General features: G+C 44.9%; 1 protein-coding gene across 1 annotated transcript in view; it reads left to right on the forward strand.

Moving 5' to 3' along the window:
* Positions 1 to 23,325, forward strand: part of LOC138651800 (gastrula zinc finger protein XlCGF66.1-like) — a 38,178-nt gene that overhangs the window by 12,913 nt on the left and 1,940 nt on the right. The window contains exon 2 of the mRNA XM_069742304.1: positions 20,434 to 20,530. The gene's annotated coding sequence lies outside the window, so the exon portion shown is untranslated. The remainder of the gene's footprint in view (positions 1 to 20,433; positions 20,531 to 23,325) is intronic.

The raw sequence follows: 23,325 nt of genomic DNA on the forward strand, positions 1-23,325 counted from the left end.
ATAATCCGGATAAATGGCGATTTTTTGACCTCCAGCCGTCAGATCCTCCATCTCTCTAGCCTTTCTGAGAATAATGTCTCTGTCCCTGTAGTTCAGTATTTTAGCAAGCATGGTACGGGGATTCGCTCCTGGGGCAGGGGGCTGCGGCGGGACCCTATGAGCACGTTCAACAGCAAAGACTTTTGTCAACACTGTGTTCCCAATCTTCTCCAACAGCCAGTTCTCCACAGACTCAGTGGGATTTCTCCCCTCAGTCTTTTCAGGCAGCCCCACTATACGTATATTATTTCTTCTGAATCTATTTTCCAGATCCTCATTTTTGGCAGCGAGCTCGGCTATTGCTTGGGCGAACTTCTTTTCAGCTTTTTGTAATTTCACTATGTGATCTTCTGCCGTGCTCACCCTCTCCTCCACCACTCCTATACGTTTGTCCATTTTCTGCAGAGCCGCATTAATCTGTGCCGTGTCCCCTTTAACTTCCTGCATCTGCTGAGCCAAGGAGTTCAGGGATTGCTGACATGAAGAGATCAGTGTGATAACATCTCTAAGAGTCGGCTCCTCTCCCTGTGATATGGCTTCAGGTCCCCCACTAGCCCCAGCCATGCTGCCTCTCTCCTTCCCCCTCTGTACCTCATGCTGCTCAGCCTTGCTTGCTTCCTCCTCCTCCTGGTCAGCTCCAGCTCCAGCTCCTGGTTCTGCCTCCTCAGCAGCCTCCACTCTGGCATACTGCTGCAGCTTTGCGGCCACCTCCATGCGCCGATGACATGCGGCGTTCTCCTTCTCGGTGTCCTCCCTAGCATTGGAGCCATCTTGGCTGGCTCCTGCATCGCTGGTGCCAGCGTCTTTCTGCCGCCTCCTGGTCATCGCTGCCGACTCCGGACCTGCTGCTCCGCACCGCTGCACTCTCCGGACCTTCAGCCAGCCGGATTTAGGTGAGTTTACCCGAAAATCGGGGTTAAAGCAGGATTTTTGTCCTTCTGGCAGCGGCAGCACTCTTCCCTGCTTCCACTCACATGGCCAGCTAGGACACGCCCCCCTTTTTCATAGATCTTTGTTACGGAGATATGTGGTGCCCGTTGTTCCCTCGGTTGATCCTCCCGCCCCGGTGTTGGTTGAGGGAGAGTTGGAATATGAGGTTGAGAAAATTTTGGATTCTCGTTTTTCGAGGCGGAGGCTTCAGTATCTTGTCAAGTGGAAGGGTTATGTGTTGTGAATTCTGTGGCAGAGCTCCCTCCTGTGGTCACAAGTGGTACTTCGGCTGATTCTCTCTGTGAGCTTCCATTGGTGGAGGAAAGTGGTACTGCGGCTTCTGAGTTTCCTTCCTCAGGTGATGTGGTGAAGTCGTTAGGTGCTGCTCTATTTAACTCCACCTAGTGCTTTGATCCTGGCCTCCAGTCAATGCTCTAGTATTGGACCTGTTTCCTCCTGGATCGTTCCTGTGGCCTGCTGCTCTGCATAGCTAAGTTCCGCTTTGCTATTTTGTCTGCTGTTTTTTTCTGTCCAGCTTGTCTATTTGTTTTTTCCTGCTTGCTGGAAGCTCTGGGACGCAGAGGGTGTACCTCCGTGCCGTTAGTTCGGTACGGAGGGTCTTTTTGCCCCCTTTGCGTGGTTTTTGTAGGGTTTTGTGTTGACCGCAAAGTTACCTTTCCTATCCTCGCTCTGTTCAGAAAGTCGGGCCTCAATTTGCTAAATCTATTTCATCTCTACGTTTGTCTTTTCATCTTAACTCACAGTCATTATATGTGGGGGCTGCCTTTTCCTTTGGGGTATTTCTCTGAGGCAAGGTAGGCTTATTTTCTATCTTCAGGCTAGCTAGTTTCTCAGGCTGTGCCGAGTTGCATAGGGAGCGTTAGGCGCAATCCACGGCTGCCTCTAGTGTGGTTGGAGAGGATTAGGGATTGCGGTCAGCAGAGTTCCCACGTCTCAGAGCTCGTTCAATGTTTTTTGGGTTATTGTCAGGTCACTGTATGTGCTCTGACCTCTATGTCCATTGTGGTACTGAATTACCTTATCATAACAGTACTGGAGGCCCAAAGTACTAATTCTCAATAGAGGGAAAAAAGAAGTTCTGAGACCATTTTTTTCTCTGCACTGTGTTTTGCCTTTTTTTTACCCTAGACATTTGGGTGGTTCAGGACACAGGTGTAGCGATGGACATTAAAGGTCTGCCTTCATGTGTGGATCAGCTCACGGCAAGAGTACAAAATATTCAAGACTTTGTGGTTCAAAATTCTATGTTAGAACCGAGAATTCCTATTCCTGATTTGTTTTTTGGAGATAGAACTAAATTTCTGAGTTTCAAAAATAATTGTAAACTATTTCTGGCTTTGAAACCTCGCTCCTCTGGTGACCCAGTTCAACAAGTTAGGATCATTATTTCTTTTTTACGTGGCGACCCTCAGGACTGGGCATTTTCTCTTGCGTCAGGAGATCCTGCATTAAGTAATATCGATGCGTTTTTCCTGGCTCTCGGATTGCTGTACTATGAACCTAATTCAGTGGATCAGGCAGAGAAAAATTTGCTGGCTCTGTGTCAGGGTCAGGATGAGATAGAGGTATATTGTCAGAAATTTAGAAAGTGGTCCGTACTCACTCATTGGAATGAAGGTGCGCTCGCAGCTATTTTCAGAAAGGGTCTCTCTGAAGCCCTTAAGGATGTCATGGTGGGATTTCCTATGCCTGCTGGTCTGAATGAGTCTATGTCTTTGGCCATTCAGATCGGTCGACGCTTGCGTGAGCGTAAATCTGTGCACCATTTGGCGGTATTACCTGAGCTTAAACCTGAGCCTATGCAGTGCGATAGGACTTTGACCAGAGTTGAACGGCAAGAACACAGACGTCTGAATGGGCTGTGTTTCTACTGTGGTGATTCCACTCATGCTATCTCTGATTGTCCTAAGCGCACTAAGCGGTTCGCTAGGTCTGCCACCATTGGTACGGTACAGTCAAAGTTTCTTCTGTCCGTTACCTTGATCTGCTCTTTGTCATCGTATTCTGTCATGGCATTTGTGGATTCAGGCGCTGCCCTGAATTTGATGGACTTGGAGTATGCTAGGCGTTGTGGGTTTTTCTTGGAGTCCTTGCAGTGTCCTATTCCATTGAGAGGAATTGATGCTACGCCTTTGGCCAAGAATAAGCCTCAGTACTGGACCCAGCTGACCATGTGCATGGCTCCTGCACATCAGGAGGTTATTCGCTTTCTGGTGTTGCATAATCTGCATGATGTGGTCGTGTTGGGGTTGCCATGGCTACAAGTCCATAATCCAGTATTAGATTGGAAATCCATGTCTGTGTCCAGCTGGGGTTGTCAGGGGGTACATGGTGATGTCCCATTTCTGACTATTTCGTCATCCACCCCTTCTGAGGTTCCAGAGTTCTTGTCTGATTACCGGGATGTATTTGATGAGCCCAAGTCCGATACCCTACCTCCGCATAGGGATTGTGATTGTGCTATCGATTTGATTCCTGGTAGTAAATTCCCAAAAGGTCGACTGTTTAATTTATCTGTGCCTGAGCACGCCGCTATGCGGAGTTATGTGAAGGAGTCCTTGGAGAAGGGGCGTATTCGCCCGTCATCGTCGCCATTAGGAGCAGGGTTCTTTTTTGTAGCCAAGAAGGATGGTTCGCTGAGACCTTGTATAGATTACCGCCTTCTAAATAAGATCACGGTTAAATTTCAGTACCCCTTGCCGTTGTTATCTGATTTGTTTGCTCGGATTAAGGGGGCTAGTTGGTTCACCAAGATAGATCTTCGTGGTGCGTATAATCTTGTGCGTATTAAGCGAGGCGATGAATGGAAAACTGCATTTAATACGCCCGAGGGCCATTTTGAGTATCTAGTAATGCCATTCGGACTTGCCAATGCTCCATCAGTGTTTCAGTCCTTTATGCATGACATCTTCCGAGAGTACCTGGATAAATTCCTGATTGTGTACTTGGATGACATTTTGATCTTCTCGGATGATTAGGAGTCTCATGTGAAGCAGGTCAGAACGGTGTTTCAGGTCCTGCGTGCTAATTCTTTGTTTGTGAAGGGATCAAAGTGTCTCTTTGGTGTTCAGAAGGTTTCATTTTTGGGGTTCATCTTTTCCCCTTCTACTATCGAGATGGACCCTTTTAAGGTCCAATCCATCCATGATTGGACTCAGCCGACATCTCTGAAAAGTCTGCAAAAGTTCCTGGGCTTTGCTAATTTTTATCGTCGCTTCATCTGCAATTTTTCTAGTATTGCTAAACCATTGACCGATTTGACCAAGAAGGGTGCTGATGTGGTCAATTGGTCTTCTGCTGCTGTGGAAGCTTTTCAAGAGTTGAAGCGTCGTTTTTCTTCTGCCCCTGTGTTGTGTCAACCAGATGTTTCGCTTCCATTCCAGGTCGAGGTTGATGCTTCTGAGATTGGAGCAGGGGCTGTTTTGTCGCAGAGAAGTTCTGATTGCTCGGTGATGAAACCGTGCGCCTTCTTTTCCAGGAAGTTTTCGCCTGCTGAGCGAAATTATGATGTGGGCAATCGAGAGTTGCTGGCCATGGAATGGGCATTCGAGGAGTGGCGTCATTGGCTTGAAGGAGCTAAGCATCGCGTGGTGGTCTTGACTGATCATAAGAACTTGACTTATCTCGAGTCTCCCAAGCGGTTGAATCCTAGACAGGCTCGTTGGTCGCTGTTTTTTGCCCATTTTGACTTTGTGATTTCGTACCTTCCGGGCTCTAAAAATGTGAAGGCGGATGCTCTGTCTAGGAGTTTTGTGCCCGACTCTCCGGGTTTATCTGAGCCGGCGGGTATCCTCAAAGAGGGAGTAATTGTGTCTGCCATCTCCCCTGATTTGCGGCGGGTGCTGCAAAAATTTCAGGCTAATAAACCTGATCGTTGCCCAGCGGAGAAACTGTTTGTCCCTGATAGGTGGACGAATAAAGTTATCTCTGAGGTTCATTGTTCGGTGTTGGCTGGTCATCCTGGAATCTTTGGTACCAGAGAGTTAGTGGCTAGATCCTTTTGGTGGCCATCTCTGTCGCGGGATGTGCGTTCTTTTGTGCAGTCCTGTGGGATTTGTGCTCGGGCTAAGCCCTGCTGTTCTCGTGCCAGTGGGTTGCTTTTGCCCTTGCCGGTCCCGAAGAGGCCTTGGACACATATCTCTATGGATTTTATTTCAGATCTTCCCGTCTCTCAAAAGATGCCAGTCATTTGGGTGGTCTGTGATCGCTTCTCTAAGATGGTCCATTTAGTACCCTTGTCTAAATTACCTTCCTCCTCTGATTTGGTGCCATTGTTCTTCCAGCATGTGGTTCGTTTACATGGCATTCCAGAGAATATCGTTTCTGACAGAGGTTCCCAGTTTGTTTCGAGGTTTTGGCGAGCCTTTTGTGGTAGGATGGGCATTGACTTGTCTTTTTCCTCGGCTTTCCATCCTCAGACTAATGGCCAGACCGAACGAACCAATCAGACCTTGGAAACATATCTGAGATGCTTTGTTTCTGCTGATCAGGATGACTGGGTGTCCTTTTTGCCTTTGGCTGAGTTCGCCCTTAATAATCGGGCCAGCTCGGCTACCTTGGTTTCGCCGTTTTTCTGCAACTCTGGGTTCCATCCTCGTTTCTCTTCAGGGCAGGTTGAGTCTTCGGACTGTCCTGGTGTGGATACTGTGGTGGACAGGTTGCAGCAGATTTGGACTCATGTAGTGGACAATTTGACCTTGTCCCAGGAGAAGGCTCAACGTTTCGCTAATCGCAGACGCTGTGTGGGTCCCCGACTTCGTGTTGGGGATTTGGTTTGGTTATCTTCTCGTCATATTCCTATGAAGGTTTCCTCTCCTAAGTTTAAACCTCGTTTCATTGGTCCGTATAGGATTTCTGAGGTTCTTAATCCTGTGTCTTTTCGTCTGACCCTTCCAGATTCTTTTTCCATACATAACGTATTCCATAGGTCATTGTTGCGGAGATACGTGGCACCTATGGTTCCATCTGTTGATCCTCCTGCCCCGGTTTTGGTGGAGGGGGAGTTGGAGTATATTGTGGAGAAGATTTTGGATTCTCGTGTTTCAAGACGGAAACTCCAGTATCTGGTTAAGTGGAAGGGTTATGCTCAGGAAGATAATTCCTGGGTCTTTGCCTCTGATGTCCATGCTTGTTCGTGCCTTTCAAATGGCTCATCCTGGTCGTCCTGGGGGCTCTGGTGAGGGTTCGGTGACCCCTCCTCAAGGGGGGGGTACTGTTGTGAATTCTGTGGCAGAGCTGCCTCCTGTGGTCACAAGTGGTACTTCGGCTGATTCTCTCTGTGAGCTTCCGTTGGTGGAGGAAAGTGGTACTGCGGCTTCTGAGTTTCCTTCCTCAGGTGATGTGGTGAAGTCGTTAGGTGCTGCTCTATTTAACTCCACCTAGTGCTTTGATCCTGGCCTCCAGTCAATGTTCTAGTATTGGACCTGTTTCCTCCTGGATCGTTCCTGTGGCCTGCTGCTCTGCATAGCTAAGTTCCGCTTTGCTATTTTGTCTGCTGTTTTTTTCTGTCCAGCTTGTCTATTTGTTTTTTCCTGCTTGCTGGAAGCTCTGGGACGCAGAGGGTGTACCTCCGTGCCGTTAGTTCGGTACGGAGGGTCTTTTTGCCCCCTTTGCGTGGTTTTTGTAGGGTTTTGTGTTGACCACAAAGTTACCTTTCCTATCCTCGCTCTGTTCAGAAAGTCGGGCCTCACTTTGCTAAATCTATTTCATCTCTACGTTTGTCTTTTCATCTTAACTCACAGTCATTATATGTGGGGGCTGCCTTTTCCTTTGGGGTATTTCTCTGAGGCAAGGTAGGCTTATTTTCTATCTTCAGGCTAGCTAGTTTCTCAGGCTGTGCCGAGTTGCATAGGGAGCGTTAGGCGCAATCCACGGCTGCCTCTAGTGTGGTTGGAGAGGATTAGGGATTGCGGTCAGCAGAGTTCCCACGTCTCAGAGCTCGTTCAATGTTTTTTGGGTTATTGTCAGGTCACTGTATGTGCTCTGACCTCTATGTCCATTGTGGTACTGAATTACCTTATCATAACAGTTATGGCCAGGAGGATAATTCTTGGGTTGTTGCCTCCGATGTCCATGCCACCGATTTGGTTCGTACTTTTCACTTGGCTCGTCCTGATCGGCCTGGGGGCTCTGGTGAGGGTTCGGTGACCCCTCCTCAAGGGGGGGTACTGTTGTGAATTCCGCTCTTGGGCTCCCTCTGGTGGTTGTAAGTGGCACTTTTGTGAGTTCTGCTCTTGGGCTCCCTCCGGTGGTTTTAAGTGGAATGTCTGCTCCTTGGATTTAGCAGTTAGCAGCTGCTTCCACTAATTGTCTATTCTGCTCGGCTATTTAGCCTGGCTCTTCTCTTCAGCTTGTGCCACTTGTCAATGGTTCCTGGTTGGATTCACATTTCTGCTTGGATTTCCCTGATATCCTGACCAGTTCAGCAAAGATAAGTCCTTGCTTTGCTCTTTTCTGTCCACATGTTGTGGACTTCATTGTTCGGTACATTCTATGTTTTTGTCCAGCTTGTCAGTATGGATTAATTCAGTTAAGCTGGCAGCTCTGGGAAGCAGATTTACCCTCCACACCTTTAGTCAGGTGTGGAGATTTTTGTAAACTCTGTGGTGGATTTTTCTAGTTTTTAATACTGACCGCACAGTATTCCGTCCTGTCCTATCTATCTAGCTAGACTGGCCTCCTGTGCTACATCCTGGTTTCATTCTACGTATGTCCTTTCCCTCTCCACTGACAGTCATTATTTGTGGGGGGCTATCTATTCTTTGGGGATTTTCTCTGAGGCAAGATAGCTTTCCTGTTTCTATCTTTAGGGGTAGTTAATTCTCAGGCTGTGACGAGGTGTCTAGGGAGTGACAGGAACATCCCACGGCTGCTTCTAGTGTGGTGTTGAGCTTAGGAACTACGGTCAGTACAGGTACCACCTCCTTCAGAGCTTGTCCCATGTTGCTCCTAAACCACCAGTTCATAACAGTCATCGTATGAAGATAGGAGGCGCTGGACCGGACCGCGATGCCCATCGGACATGGATCGCAGCGGGACCGCCCCTGGGTGAGTATAATCTAAGCTTTATTTCTCATCTTTCAGGTTAGATCGGGGGCTTATCTACAGCATCACAGAATGCTGTGGCCGCAGCTCATATACGATTTTGGGGGTGACAGACTCCCTTTAAGCTCGACTTTTACCCTTTTTCAGCATTTACCCAATTAGCGGCTTAGGCAGGCCTCTCTGATTTTTTCGTGTGGTGCCGCTGGCAATTGTATCTCTGATAGAGAGGTTCTTGAAAAGCGGGATGCTAAAAGTTATCAATGTAAAGGTAATAACCCTTATCCAGCAGTGGGTGTAGAAATTTCCACACAATTTTCCCACTCACCCCCAGGACGGGTGGGCATTCAGGGGGGTTAATCTGGGTGTCCTTACCCTCATAGACCCTAAATCTGTTGGTATACCCTGAGATACTGTCTGGCTCAAAAAAGAAAGTAAAAAGTTTATATACAGTCCTGTTCAGTACTCCTGGAACAACACCTATGGCAGCTCTCACATGAGTTTCTCCACACAACACAGCCAGAGGAAAAAACTCACTGGACATTTAACTCCCTCCCACCCCCTGGAAGTGGAGATATGGTGGGTAGGTGTCACGCCCATGTCTGACCTACTCACCATGAAAGCCATGCCCATATAGCAACTGGATTGCTCTCAGCACATATCATGCCGGAGAAAACATTTATGGCTTTCACACCACACAGGAAAGCAATCTTTGTGACACATATCTCTCCTCATGTACGACACCAGTAACCCTGTCACAATACCAATATGCAACACAATTCTCAAAGTGTCATCATCTCTGCAGCATTTATAGGAGTCTATCTGGCGTATGATGATGTAGGATTTTGGGTGAAAAATTCATGGGCATACAAGTTTATCTGGGCCATCATAAGATTTATTATTTCCTTGCTGAAAAAGAATTTGAAGAAGTCAATTTCAGTGAGGCCTGTAACATCAAACTGGATTCCTGAGCTGCTGATGAAATCCGGAATGACGGGCTGATCATTTTTTCGGGGTACAATCTATATGGGATCGATAGCTACAAGGGTTGCCTGGGTCCTAGGGCGCCTTGCTAGGGGGTCCTTCCTAACTAGATGAGGATCCCTGGATCCCCTTCCCTGCCGCACCTCAAGCTCACTAGACATCTTTGAGCCTGTTTCAGAAGAAGAAGTTTCAAAGCTCCTCACTTCTGCTCGGCCTACAACCTGCAATAGTGACCCCATTCCTTCACCTCTCCTGCAGTCTCTCTCACCAGTGGTCACCACTCACCTGACTAAAATATTTAACCTCTCTCTTTCCTCAGGCATCTTTCCCTCCTCATTTAAACATGCCATCATTACCCCTTTACTTAAAAAGCCATCCCTGGACCAGAACTGCACGGCTAACTACAGACCTGTCTCTAACCTTTCCTTCATCTCTAAACTCCTGGAACGCTTGGTCCACTCCCGTCTTATCCGCTATCTCTCGGATAACTCTCTTCTTGACCCCTTACAATCTGGTTTCCGCTCTTTACATTCCACTGAAACTGCCCTCACTAAAGTCTCTAATGATCTAATAACAGCTAAATCCAAAGGTCATTGCTCCCTGCTGATTCTCCTGGATCTCTCTGCCGCATTTGACACTGTGGATCATCAGCTCCTTCTCACCATGCTCCGCTCCATAGGCCTCAAGGACACAGCCCTCTCCTGGTTCTCCTCCTACCTCTCTGACCACTCCTTCACTGTATCTTTCGCCGGCTCCTCTTCCTCTCCTCGTCCCCTTACTATCGGGGTTCCGCAGGGCTCAGTCCTGGGCCCCCTCCTCTTCTCTCTATACACTGCCCCTATCGGACAAACAATCAGCAGATTTGGGTTCCAGTACCATCTCTATGCTGACGACACCCAATTATAAACTTCTTCCCCCGACATCACCCCTACCCTAATTCAAAATACCAAGGATTGTCTGTCTGCTCTCTCTAACATCATGTCCACCCTCTATCTGAAACTAAATCTCTCCAAAACTGAACTACTTGTGTTTCTCCCTTCTACTAACCTCACTCTACCCAACATCGAAATTACCCTGGAGGGTTCAACCATAACTCCCAAGCAGCATGCCCGCTGTCTTGGGGTGATATTCGACACCGAACTTTCCTTTACTCCCTATATCCGATCACTCACTCGCTCCTGTCACCTGCATCTTAAAAACATCTCCAGAATCCGACCTTTTCTCACCTTTGAAACTGCTAAGACTCTAAGGGTATGTTCACACGTTCAGGATTTCCATCCTTTTTTTTTCCTGACTGTTTTTTAAAAAACTGCAGCTCTTGGCAGAAAACGCAGGTCCTTTTTTTGGTCCTTTTTTGGTCCGTTTTTGATGCGTTTTTTGATGCGTTTTTTGATGCGTTTTTTTGATGCAGTTTTCTAGCCAGAGTCTGTGTGTTTTCTAGGAATTTTTTTAGGGTTAAAATGGCTGAAAATACCCTAACCCTACCCCTACCCCTAACCCTACCCCTAACCCTAACCCTACCCCTAACCCTAACCCTAACCCTACCCCTAACCCTAACCCTACCCCTAACCCTACCCCTAACCCTACCCCTACCCCTATTCTAACCTTAGTGAAAAAAAAAAAAAAAAAATTCTTTATTTTTTTTATTGTCCCTACCTATGGGGGTGACAAAGGGGGGGGGTGTCATTTACTATTTTTTTATTTTGATCACTGAGATAGGTTATATCTCAGTGATCAAAATGCACTTTGGAACGAATCTGCCGGCCGGCAGATTCGGCGGGCGCACTGCGCATGCGCCCGCCATTTTGCAAGATGGCGGCGCCCAGGGAGAAGACGGCCGGACGGACACCGGGACGCCGGGTGAGTATAAGGGGGGGAGATTAGGGCACGGGGGGGGCATCAGAGCACTGGGGGGGGGCATCGGAGCACTGGGGGGGGCATCGGAGCACGGGGGGGCGGGATCGGAACACGGGGGGGGCAGCCACACTCCGCCCACGCACTTCCGCCCGCTCCCCGCACTTCCTGCTGCAGCGGTTCTGCACATCAAACCGCAGTAAAACCCGCAGATATATTTTTGATCTGCGGGTTTTACTGCGGTTTGGACCTCACAATGGAGGTCTATGGGTGCAGAACCGCTGCGGCTCCGGAAAAAGAATTGACATGCTCCTTCTTTTTTCCGGGAGCTATTCAGCGCGTCTTTTTTTTTACAATTTCCGGACCATGTGCACAGTGTGTCCTGTTTTCCATAGGGTACAGTGTACTGTACCCTGCATGGAAAACAGCTGCGGAACCGCAGCGGCAAAACCGCCGCGGTTCCGCGGTAAAAAACGCACTGTGTGAACATGGCCTTACTGTCGCTCTCATTCATTCCCGTCTGGACTACTGCAACTCTCTTCTGATCAGTCTCCCTCTTTCCAAACTTTCTCCTCTCCAATCCATCTTAAATGCGGCAGCCAGGGTCATATTTCTGTCCAGCTGCTTCACTGATGCCTCCATCTTGTGCCAGTCATTACACTGGCTACTCATTCGCTACAGGGTCCAGTATAAACTCATCTCTCTCACCCACAAAGCTCTCCACAGTTCTGCACCGCCTTATATCTCCTCTCTCATCTCCGTCTATCGCCCTACACGTGCCCTCTGTTCTACAAATGACCTAAGACTAACATCCTCCGTTATCCGAACCTCGCACCTCCGTCTTCAAGACTTCTCTCGTGCTGCGCCAGCTCTCTGGAATGCACTTCCCCAGACGATCAGACTGATACCTAGCCCCGACCTATTCAAGCGCGCTTTAAAAACCCATCTCTTCAAACAAGCCTACCAAATCAACTACTCTGTAAACTAACTTTGTCCTGTTTCCTCCTTCCAAATATTATCTGCATGTGAATCTGCACCCTACTATTCATCTGTCTCCACACCCTCCATGCACACGATAACTGCACTTGATACTTGACTATTGCACTTAAACACACGGGCTGATGACCGGATCATGTAGCTTTATATGAAAATCCCTATTTATTATAATTGCCAGACCTGAAATAACAAGCACTTTTCACCTATTGTGTCCCCCCATTTCCTTGTAGATTGTAAGCTTGCGAGCAGGGACCTCACCCCTAATGTCACTGTTTCAATTGTCTTAACTTGTACTGAATTTATTGTCTGTACATGTCCCCGCTTAATTGTAAAGTGCTGCGGAATTTGTTGGCGCTATATAAATAAAAATTATTATTATTAATAGAGAAATGTGGGATCTTTCTCACTGGCTGAATCCGTGTCGGAAGCAAGAAAAGAGTATGCCTTCTCTGGTGAATAGCGTCTTGATGAATGGGCCATTTTTATTTTCTTTTTCAAAACCCTGGGAATGTGTGTATAAGTGGTGCCTTATACGTGTAGTGTGTGGGACTTGTGTATAGGATACTATTTATTATAAAAAGTAGAGAGAAAAAAATATAGAGAAAAAAAATTTGAAAAAATATTTAAAAGAAAAAATTGAAAAGAAAAGTTAGATATGCCCTCCCTACAAATTTACCCAGCGCTAACTATTCTTTTTTTTTTTTTTGCAAAACAAAAACAGACATCACCAACAATGCAACATATGCTTCCCTAATGCACTACCTAAAAATTTACTAGGCGGAAATAATTCTTATTTTTGTGCAAAAGAAAAACGAATGTCACTAACAATGCAACGTACGCTCCCCTAATACAGCACCTAAAAATGTACCCAATGCAAATAATTATTTTTTTACAAAAGAAAAACAAACGTCATCAACACTGTAATGTACACTCCCCTAATGCACTCGCTAAAATTTACTCGACACAAATAATTATTTGTTTGCAACATAAAAATGAACGTTATCAACTATGTGACCGTGACGTACGCTTACCTAATGCACGAGAAATTACCCGGCGATAACAATTTTTTTTATGTAAAAGAAAGACACTACCTCCTTAACTATACAGCTACCCTGTACGATTTTTTTCTCGAAAACAAATTCGGACTTCAGCAAACACCTGCTACATTAACCCCTTACTGACAGAGCCAATTTGCAGCTTAATGGCCAGGCCAATTTTTACAATTCTGACCACTCAATTTATGAGGTTATAACTCTGGAACATTTTAAAGGATCCCGCTAATTCTGAGACTGTTTTTTTGTGACATATTGTACTTCTTGTTAGTGGTAAAATTTCTTCAATATTACTTGCGTTTATTTATGAAAAAAAATGGAAATATGGTGAAGAGTTTTAAAATTTAGCAATTTTCAAACTTTTAATTTTTATGCCCTTAAATCAGAGAGATTTGTCACACAAAATACGTAGTAAATAACATTTTCCACATGTCTACTTTACATCAGCACAATTTTGTAAAAATAAATTTTTTGTTAGGAAGTTATACGGGTTAAAAGTTGACCAGCGATTTCTCATTTTTGCAACAAAATTTACAAAACCATTTTTTTAGGGACTATCTCACATTTAAAGTCACTTTGAGGGGTCTATATGTCAGAAAATACACAAAAGTGACACCATTTTAAAAACTGCACCCCTCAAGGTGCTCAAAACCACATTCAAGAAGTTTATGTACCCTTTACGTGCTTCACAGGAACTGAAGCAATGTGTAAGGAAAAAATTAACATTTAACTTTTTTTTTACAAACATTTTAATTCAGAACAAATTTTTTTTATTTTCACAAGTGGAAAAAGAGAAAATGAACCACAAAATTTGTTTTGCAATTTCTCATCAATACGCATATAACCCATATGTGGGGGTAAAGCACTGTTTAGTCGCACAGCAGAGCTTGGAAGGGAAGGAGCGCTGTTTGACTTTTCAATGCAAAAATTGGCTGAAATTGAGATCGGACGCCATGTCGCGTTTGGAGAGCCGCTAATGTGCCTAAACAGTGGAAAATCCCCACAAGTGACACCATTTTGGAAACTAGACCCCTTAACGAACTTATCTAGATGTGTGGTGAGCACTCTAAACCCCCCAGTGCTTCACAGAAGTTTATAACGTAGAGCCGTGAAAATAAATTATATTTTTTCCACAAAATTGATCTTTTCACCCCCAAATTTTCATTTTCACAAGGGTAACAAGAGAAATTAAGACTCCTAAAGTTGTGTAATTTGTCCTGAGTATGCTGATACACCATATGTGGGGCTAAACAACTGTTTGAGCGCATGGCAGAGCTCGGAAGGGAAGGAGCACCGTTTGACTTTTTCAATGCAGAATTGGCTGGAATTGAGATCGGACGCCATGTCACGTTTGGAGAGCCCCTGATGTGCCTAAACAGTGGAAACCCCCTACAAGTGACACCATTTTGGAAACTAGACCCCCAACAGAACTTTTCTAGATGTGTGGTGAGCACTTTGAACCAAAATGAACCAATAGGAAAAATCTCCCTATAGTTGCCGGGTGCCGGCTGGCAGATCTCGGCGTGCGCACTGCTCATGCGCCTGCAATTTTCTTCCCGAAAGAAGATGCGGGGTGATGAAGGTGGGGCCAGGCATATTGCAGGAACACCAGGAGGTATCGGGGTGGGGGATCAGGGACCCTATTTCTCCTAATGTGCAATCACATCAGAGGAGAGAGAAATTAAATGGTAAATCGCACTTTTTTTTGTGGTCTCCGTTATACGGTTAATAACGGCGATCACAACCTGGGGTTGGTAAAAACCGACCCGATTAATGTTCTCTGGGGTCTCGGCTGCCGGGGGTAGAATAGAAATTCCAAGTCTTGGGCGGCGCTATACACTTTTCCACAGCGCAGTTAATTAACGGCGCTGTGGTTTAAGTACCCCTAACTACCGCCGTTAAAGGCGTATCGGCGGTCGTTAAGGGGTTAATGTGCCACCACACTACCTATAAAACTACTCTGTACAATGTTTTTTTTCTCTAAATAAGATTGAACAACACCAAATACTGTGACGTCCGCTACAATAACACGCTATCTCACTACAAATGAAACTACACTGTACTAACTACTATTATTTTTATTTTTATAAAAAAAACAGTTGGAAGTCGCTTACACTGCGACGTTGAGTACGCTAGCTAACTAGCTAGAAAAAGTCCCTTGGTGCAGTCTCTGATCAGCAGCGATATTGATCAGAGCACTGCTGACATGTGAAGAGCACGAATGTTCAGCGCAGGATGCCGCACACACAAAAAAAGTGCGCTAAAAATACAATTGGGAGGGGAGGGGATGCGAGGGGGACTGGAACAGGGATTGGGAAGTTGCTGCTGCTGTGTGTGACGCCGATCCAGCGATGTGTTCACTTGTAACCAGGGTAAACATCGGGTTACTAAGCGCAGGGCCGCGCTTAGTAATCCGATATTTACCCTGGTTACCATTGTAAAAGTAAAAAAAAAAAACAGTACATACTTACATTCCGATGTCTGTCACGTCCCCCGCCGTCAGCTTCCCTGCACTGACTGTAAGCGTCGGCCGTAAAGCAGAGCACAGCGGTGACGTCACATCAGAATGTGAGTATGCAGTGTTTTTTTTTTTTAACTTTTACAATGGTAACCAGGGTAAATATCGGGTTACTAAGCGCGGCTCTGCAATTAGTAACCCGATGTTTACCCTGGTTACCCGGGAAGACAGTTTCAACGATGCCGAAGTCTTTCCCCTGATCGTTGGTCGCTGGAGAGAGCTGTCTGTGTGACACCGCCCCAGCGACCACACAACGACTTACCAACGATCATGGCCAGGTCGTATCGCTGGTCGTGATCGTTGGTAAGTCGTTTAGTGTAACGGTACCCTAACCCCTTTGGCAATGATTGTCCAGAAACTAATTTTTAGCCAATCAGCGACAGACGGGTTAATCAGGAGAGGTGACATTGTGAAAACCCCACCCATTGTGACAGCTGTAATAGGTGCTATGTCACACAGCACTGATCACAGCATGTCCCATGTTTTTTTTCTTTAAACTTTATTGACACATTGCATATGTGGGGGGTGGGGGGGGAGTACAGACCCCTGAGGCAATTCACAGGGATGATCTGCTCTCCTATCTTAATCCAGTCCAGTCACTGCACAATGCAGCATGGTGACTGGAATTAGCTGCACCATATACACTGGAGGAAATAACTATTTGATCCCTTGCTGATTTTGTAAGTTTGCCCACTGACAAAGACATTAACATTTAAGGGTAGGCTAATTTTAACATTGATAGACAGAATATCAAAAATAAAATCCAGAAAATCACATTGTATAAATTATATAACTTTATTTGCATTTTGCAGTGAAAATAAGTATTTTATCTCCTACCAACCATTAAGAGTTCTGACTCCTACAGACCAGTTGGACGCTCCTAATCAACTCGCTACCTGCATTAAAGGCAGCTGTCTTACATAGTCACCTTTATAAATGACTCCTGTCCACAGACTCAATTAATCAGTCAGACTCTAACCTCCACAATATGGAAAAGCAAATTCTGATGAACATAATCAGTAGTAGAAAGTGTTAGTTAACACAAAAAGCATGAAAAAATAATATAAAGCCTGCTTATCTACCACCTATGTATGGATGTGTGGACAACTGCAACGCACAAAACAGAAAAAACGGACGACTGAGCAGTCATGAAATCCAATAATAACAATTTTATTAGCTAAAATATATAAAAAGCATAGTAAGTCAGACAATCGGACTCAACTGGGCCAAAAGATGGTACAGAGACAAAACCCACATATAGAAAGCCCAAGGTAGGGTATATCCCTAGTACAGGTCATATATAGATATATCGGTAGGGTAATACTATACTCGTATGTAGAACATGCAGATGTCTATCAATTATAATGATCATAGCGCAGTGGCCCATATAGCACATCACCTATTCCTATCATAATTATAAAGCATAGACCACCACTCACAGTACCTTGTCGCTGCAGACGCTGACACCCAGGGACACCCTTTTCACCCCCACAATATGGGCAAGACCAAAGAGCTTTATATGGATGTCAGGGATAAGATCACAGACCTGCACAAAGCTGGAATGGGCTACAAAACCATAAGTAAGATGCTGGGTGAGAAGAAGACAACTGCTGGTGCAATAGTAAGAAAATGGAAGAAATACAAAATGACTGTCAATCGACATCGATCTGGGGCACCATGCAAAATCTCACTTCGTAGGGTATTTCTGATCATGACGAATGGTGAGAGATCAGCCTAAAACTACACGGGGAGTACTTGTTAATGATCTCAACGCAGCTGGGACCACAGTCACCAAGAAAATCATTGATAACACATTACGCTGTAAAAATTTTAAATCCTGCTGTGCTCACAAGGTCCCCCTGCTCAAGAAGGCACATATGCAGGTCCGTCTGATTTTTGCCAGTGAACACGTGGATGATTCTGTGAGTGATTGGGAGAAGGTGCTGTGGTCAGATTAGACAAAAATTGAGCTATTTGGCATTAACTCAACTCGAAGAGAAATGCTGCCTATGACCCAAAGAACACCGTCCCCACTGTCAAGCATGGAGATGGAAACATTATGTTTTGGGGTCGATTCTCTGCTAAGGGCACAGGACTACTTCACCGCATCAATGAGAGAATGGATGGAGCCATGTACCGTTAAATTCTGAGTGACAACCTCCTTCCCTCCGCCAGGACATTATAAATGGGTCATAGATGGGTCTTCCAGCAAGACAATGACCCCAAATATACAGCCAAAGCAACAAAGGAGTGGCTCTAAAAGAAGCACATTAAGGTCATGGAGTGGCCTAGCCAGTCTCCAGACCTTAATCCCATAGAAATCTGAAGTTATTATTTATTTATATAGCACCATTGATTCCATGGTGCTGTACATGAGGAGGGGTTACATACAAATTACAGATATCACTTACAGTAAACAAACTAACAATTACAGAATGATACAGAGGGGCGAGGACCCTACCCTTGCGGGCTTACATTCTACAGGATTGAGGGGAAGGAGACAATAGGTTGAGGGTTGCAGGAGCTCCGGTGTTGGTGAGGCGGTAGCTCCGGTAGTGATGAGGCAGTGGGGTCAGTGCAGGCTGTAGGCTTTCCTGAAGAGGTGGGTTTTTAGGTTCCGTCTGAAGGATCCAAATGTGGTTGACAGTCGGACGTGTTGGGGCAAAGAATTTCAGAGGATGGGGGATATTCGGGAGAAGTCTTGGAGGCGGTTGGGTGAGGAGCGAATAAGTGTGGAGGAGAGAAAGAGGTCTTGGGAGGAGCGGAGATTACGTGAGGGAAGATATCGGGAGATTAGTTCAGAGATATATGGAGGAGACAGGTTGTGGATGGCTTTGTAGGTCAGTATTAGTAATTTGAACTGAATACGCTAAGGGAATGGGAGCCAGTGAAGAGATTTTCAGAGGGGGGGAAGTGGAGGAGTAGCGAGGAGAGAGATGAATTAGTCGGGCAGCAGAGTTAAGGATGGACTAGAGAGGTGCAAGGGTGTTAGCTGGGAGGCCACAGTAAAGGATGTTGATGAGGGCATGCACAAGCATTTTAGTAGATTCATGGTTGAGGAAAGGACGGATTCTGGAGATTTTTTTTTTAGCTGGAGGCGACAGGAGGTGGAAAAAGCTTGCATATGCGGTTTGAAGGACAGGGCAGAGTCAAGGGTTACTCCGAGGCAGTGGACTTCTGGTACGGGGAAAGCGTGATGTCGTTGATTGCGATAGGTCAGGTAAGGAAGATCTATGAGATGTAGGAAAGATGATGAGTTCAGATTTGTCCACATTGAGTTTGAGGAAGCAAGAGGAGAAGGAGGATATGGCTGATAGACACTCTAGGATTCTGGACAGCAGGGAGGTGAAACTCTGACTTGCCAAGCGACAGCCTCAAAATCTTAATAATTTAGAGATGATCTGCAAAGAAGAGTGGACCAAAATTCCTCCCGACATGTGTGCAAACCTCATCATCATCTACAAAAAAATGTCTGCTGTGCTTGCCAACAAGGGTTTTTACACCAAGTATTAAGTCTTGTTTGCAAGAGGGATTCAATACTTATTTCTCACTGCAAAATGCAATTAAATTTATATCATTTATACAATGTGATTTTCTGGATTTTATTTTTGATATTCTATCAATGTTAAAATTAACCTACCCTTAACATTATAGACTATTCATGTCTTTGTCAGTGGGCAAGCTTACAAAATCAGCAAGGGATCAAATACTTATTTCCCTCACTGCATATACTTCACTTTGCGGGAATGCAGCTCCTGCAGAGCAGTATACAGTTTTGCTCAAAAGTTTACATAACCCTGAATTTTTTTTTGCTTTTTGGCCTTTTTTCAGAGAATATGAATGATAACACAAAACCTTTTTCTCCACTCATGGTTAGTGGTTGGGTAAAGCCATTTATTGTCAAACTATTGTGTTTTCTCTTTTGAAATTGTAATGACAACCCAAAACATCCAAATGACCCTGATCAAAAGTTCATATACTGCATTTCTTCATACTGTGTATTGCCTCCTCTAACATCAGTGACAGCTTGAAGTCTTTTGTGGTAGTTGTGGATGAAGTTCTATATTTTCTCAGCTGGTAAGGCTGCCCACTCTTCATGACAAAAAGCCTCCAGTTCCTGTAAATAGCATGAACTGCGCTCTTGAGATCTTCCCAGAGTGGCTCATTGATAATGAGGTTAGAAGACTTTGATGGCCACTCCAAAATCTTCACTTTGTTATCCTGTAGCCAATGACAGGTCAACTTGGCCTTGTGTTTTTGGATCGTTGTCATGTTGGAACTTCCAAGTACGTCCTGTGCGCAGCTTCCACGCTGATGAGTGCAAATTTGCTTCCAATATTTGCTGATAATGTGCTGCATTCATCTTTCCGACAACTTTGACCAAGTTTCCTGTGCCTCTGTAGCTCACACATCCCCAAAACATCAGTGATACACCTCAGTGCTTTATAGTAGGAATGGTGCTCCCTTTCATCATAGGCCTTGTTGACCTCTCTTCAAATGTAACGTTTTTGGTTGTGGACAAAAAGTTCAATTACTTTGTTCCAGAAGATTTGAGGCTTGTCTCTGTGCTGTTTTCATATTGTAGGAGAGATACCGGTACTTTGTGGCATTTCCGCAGTAATGGCTCTCTTCTGGCGACTCGACCATGCAGCCTATTTTTCTTTAAGTTCCTCCTTATTGTGCATCTGTGAACAGCCACACCACTAGTTTTCAGAGAGTCCAGTATTTCAGCTGATGTTATTTGTGGGTTTTTCTTTGCATCCCGAACAATTGTCCTGGCAGTTGTGGATGACATTTTTGTTGGTCTTTCTGACTGTGGTTTTGTTTTTATAGAGCCCCTGATTTTCCAATTGTTAATCACAGTTTGAACGCTGCTGACTTGCATTATCAATTCCTTGGATATCTTTTTGTATCCCTTTCCTGTTTTATACAGTTCAACTACCTTTTCCTGTAGATCTGTTGACAATTATTTTGCTTTCCCCATGACTCACAATCCAGAAACGTCAGTGGCTGAATGAAAGATGCAAGAGTCTGTCTGGATCCCAGAAACTCAGCTTTTATGAACACACACTGATTACAAGCAAACAGGTCACAGGTAAGGATGTTACCTTTACTAGCCATTCAAACTCATTTGTGTCACCTTCTGTGCATGTTATCATGTGAACTTTTGATCAGGGTCATTTGGTTGGTTTGGGTTGTCATTATGATTTAAAAAGAGAAAACACAGTAGTTTGACAATAAATGGCTTCAACCAACCACTAATATATACTACGTGGGCTGTGTTATATACTGCTTGGCTGTGCTATATACTACTTGGGCTGTGTTATATACTACGTGGCTGTGTTATATACTACGTGACTGTGCTATATACTATGTGGCTGTGTTATATACTACGTGGCTGTGCTATATACTACGTGGGCTGTGTTATATACTACGTGGGCTGTGTTATATATTATGCGGGCAGTGTTATATACTATGCGGGCTGTGCTATATATTATGCGGGCTGTGCTATATATTATGCAGGCTGTGCTATATACTATGCGGGCTCTGCTGTATACTATGCGGGCTGTGCTATATACTATGCAGGCTGTGCTATATACTATGGGGGTATATTGTATTCTATGGGAGAGGCTGTGTTATATACTATGTGGCTGTGTTATATACTATTGGAGTGTATATTATATTCTATGGGGGAGGCTGTGTTATATACTATGGGGGGTATATTCTATTCTATGGGGAGGCTGTGTTATATACTATGTACTATGTAGCTATGTTATATAGCTATGTAACCGAAATGCTTCTGTGTGATGTGCAATATGTTAGCATTTGGGGCCCCATTTTAAACTTCGCCTAGGGTCCCACTTTGCCTAAAACCGGCCCTGGATATCATTCAGCCTAAAAATCCAGTCGAGCATCATCTTCTTTCATACAGAGTAATGTGTACCACTTTTGACCGATTTTATTATCACAGTATAGCCATCCCCCCACACACAGTGTAATGTTCCCACATTGCTATCATCCCCCACACACAGTATAATGTTCCCGCAATACGCCATGCCACCATACACAGTATAATGTTCCCACAGTACCACCATCCCCCCACACACAGTATAATGTTCCCACAGTACCACCATCCCCAACACACACCGTATAATGTTCCCACAGTACCACCATCCCCAACACACACCGTATAATGTTCCCACAGTACCACCATCCCCAACACACACACAGTATAATGTTCCCACAGTACCACCATCCCCAACACACAGTATAATGTTCCTACAGTACCGCCGTCCTTGATTTTATTTTGTATCATTTTAACATATTTTTTGTGTTTTTCATATAATTTATGAAAGTCTAATGATGAGAAAATTCCCCCTAAAAACATCATACCCAGAGGGGAAAAAAATCTGTACATGGAGACATTAGCATCAGATAACTCCTGCCTTGTTCTTACAAACAAGCTTTTATAAAAGCCTCAAACTTTAGTGTATGAATCAGATATAAGATCGCACGTGTAAAATAAAACAAGAAAAGGATTGCTCCCAGATAGCAGTGTATGTGTATTCCACCGTGAAAACGCCAATAGTGCTGTAGATGCAGTGTAATAAGCAAAAAGTTGTGTGTATGGACCGAGTGAAAAAAACGGACAGTTGGAAAATTATCAAAACAAGACCAACCAGGAAACCCAAAATACCGACCACACGTCCACAATGTTAAATATCAAAATAATATAAAGTTTATTAATACATCAGGTAAATTATAATGGAAAAGTCAATACACAAATTTTATAACTGATAGACAGAATATTTCAATTTAAAAACAAAAGAACGCTACATCCAGTTATAAAAATAGATGTACCGTAAATATGCACCCACATAAATCAATCCTTACATTGGATATCTAAATAAATTAATAAACATGTGACACCAAAAATTGCAAAATAAGAAAACCAAAATAACGCAAAGTGGAAATAATATCTGACCATGGTATGTCACATGTATAAATTATATAAAAAGTGCTAGTGCAAACGTCCACCAGAAGGTGTCAGTGTATACATGTCATGTAAAAAAGACCGAGCAAAAACGTGCAGGGAATGAGAGATAAAACAACAGTTGGATATTACTTACTAAAATGCTAGAGTCTCGGTCACCTGGATGGCGCCTTTCCCAACGCGCGTTTGGCACGCTGCCTTCATCGGACAAAACGCGCATTGGGGAGGGCACCATCCAGGTGACCGAGACTCTAGCACTTTAGTAAGTAATATCCAACTGTGGTTTTATCTCTCATTCCCTGCACGTTTTTGCTCTGTCTTTTTTTACATGACATATATACGTGGCACCCCAGAGTCTGGTTGCCACAGTGACATTGCCTCCCTCCAAGAGGTGATGTCATGCCTGGAGGCAAGAAGGAAGGTCCCCGTGCCAGGTAACAGTGTATATGTCAATTTCTGCTCCAGGCCAGAAAGAGGAGATTCCTTATAAATTCTGGCCAGCAGGTTGGGTTAGTGAGTCAGAATGAAGTCAGCTGAGAGAGTAAGCAGGGGAGTTGTGATGGAAACGGGAGCCAGCTAGAGCTCGCCACTGGACAGTGAGAGAGGAGAGTTGGCAGTTGGTCTGTGGAGATGGAAGGGACAGGAGCAGAGACAAGAGCTCTGGGGAATGAAAACTGCGTACAGCTGACCCCAGAGCAGAGCGCTGATAAAAAGACACCAGAGTCCTTGGCTGCGCGGGTGCTGTACACCCTGACAGCCAAATCTGGAGGGCAGGGGACTGCAAGTTCCCTGACCACAAGGAACAACTGAAGGCACGGTAGCAGACTAAGACCCCGGGTCTGCCAGTGAAAAGGACAGTACCTGTGAAATAGGCTCACGCTGTCTGCTATACAGGT

The sequence above is a fragment of the Ranitomeya imitator genome, chromosome 10 (assembly GCF_032444005.1).
Source record: "Ranitomeya imitator isolate aRanImi1 chromosome 10, aRanImi1.pri, whole genome shotgun sequence".
Taxonomy (NCBI): Eukaryota; Metazoa; Chordata; class Amphibia; order Anura; family Dendrobatidae; genus Ranitomeya; species Ranitomeya imitator.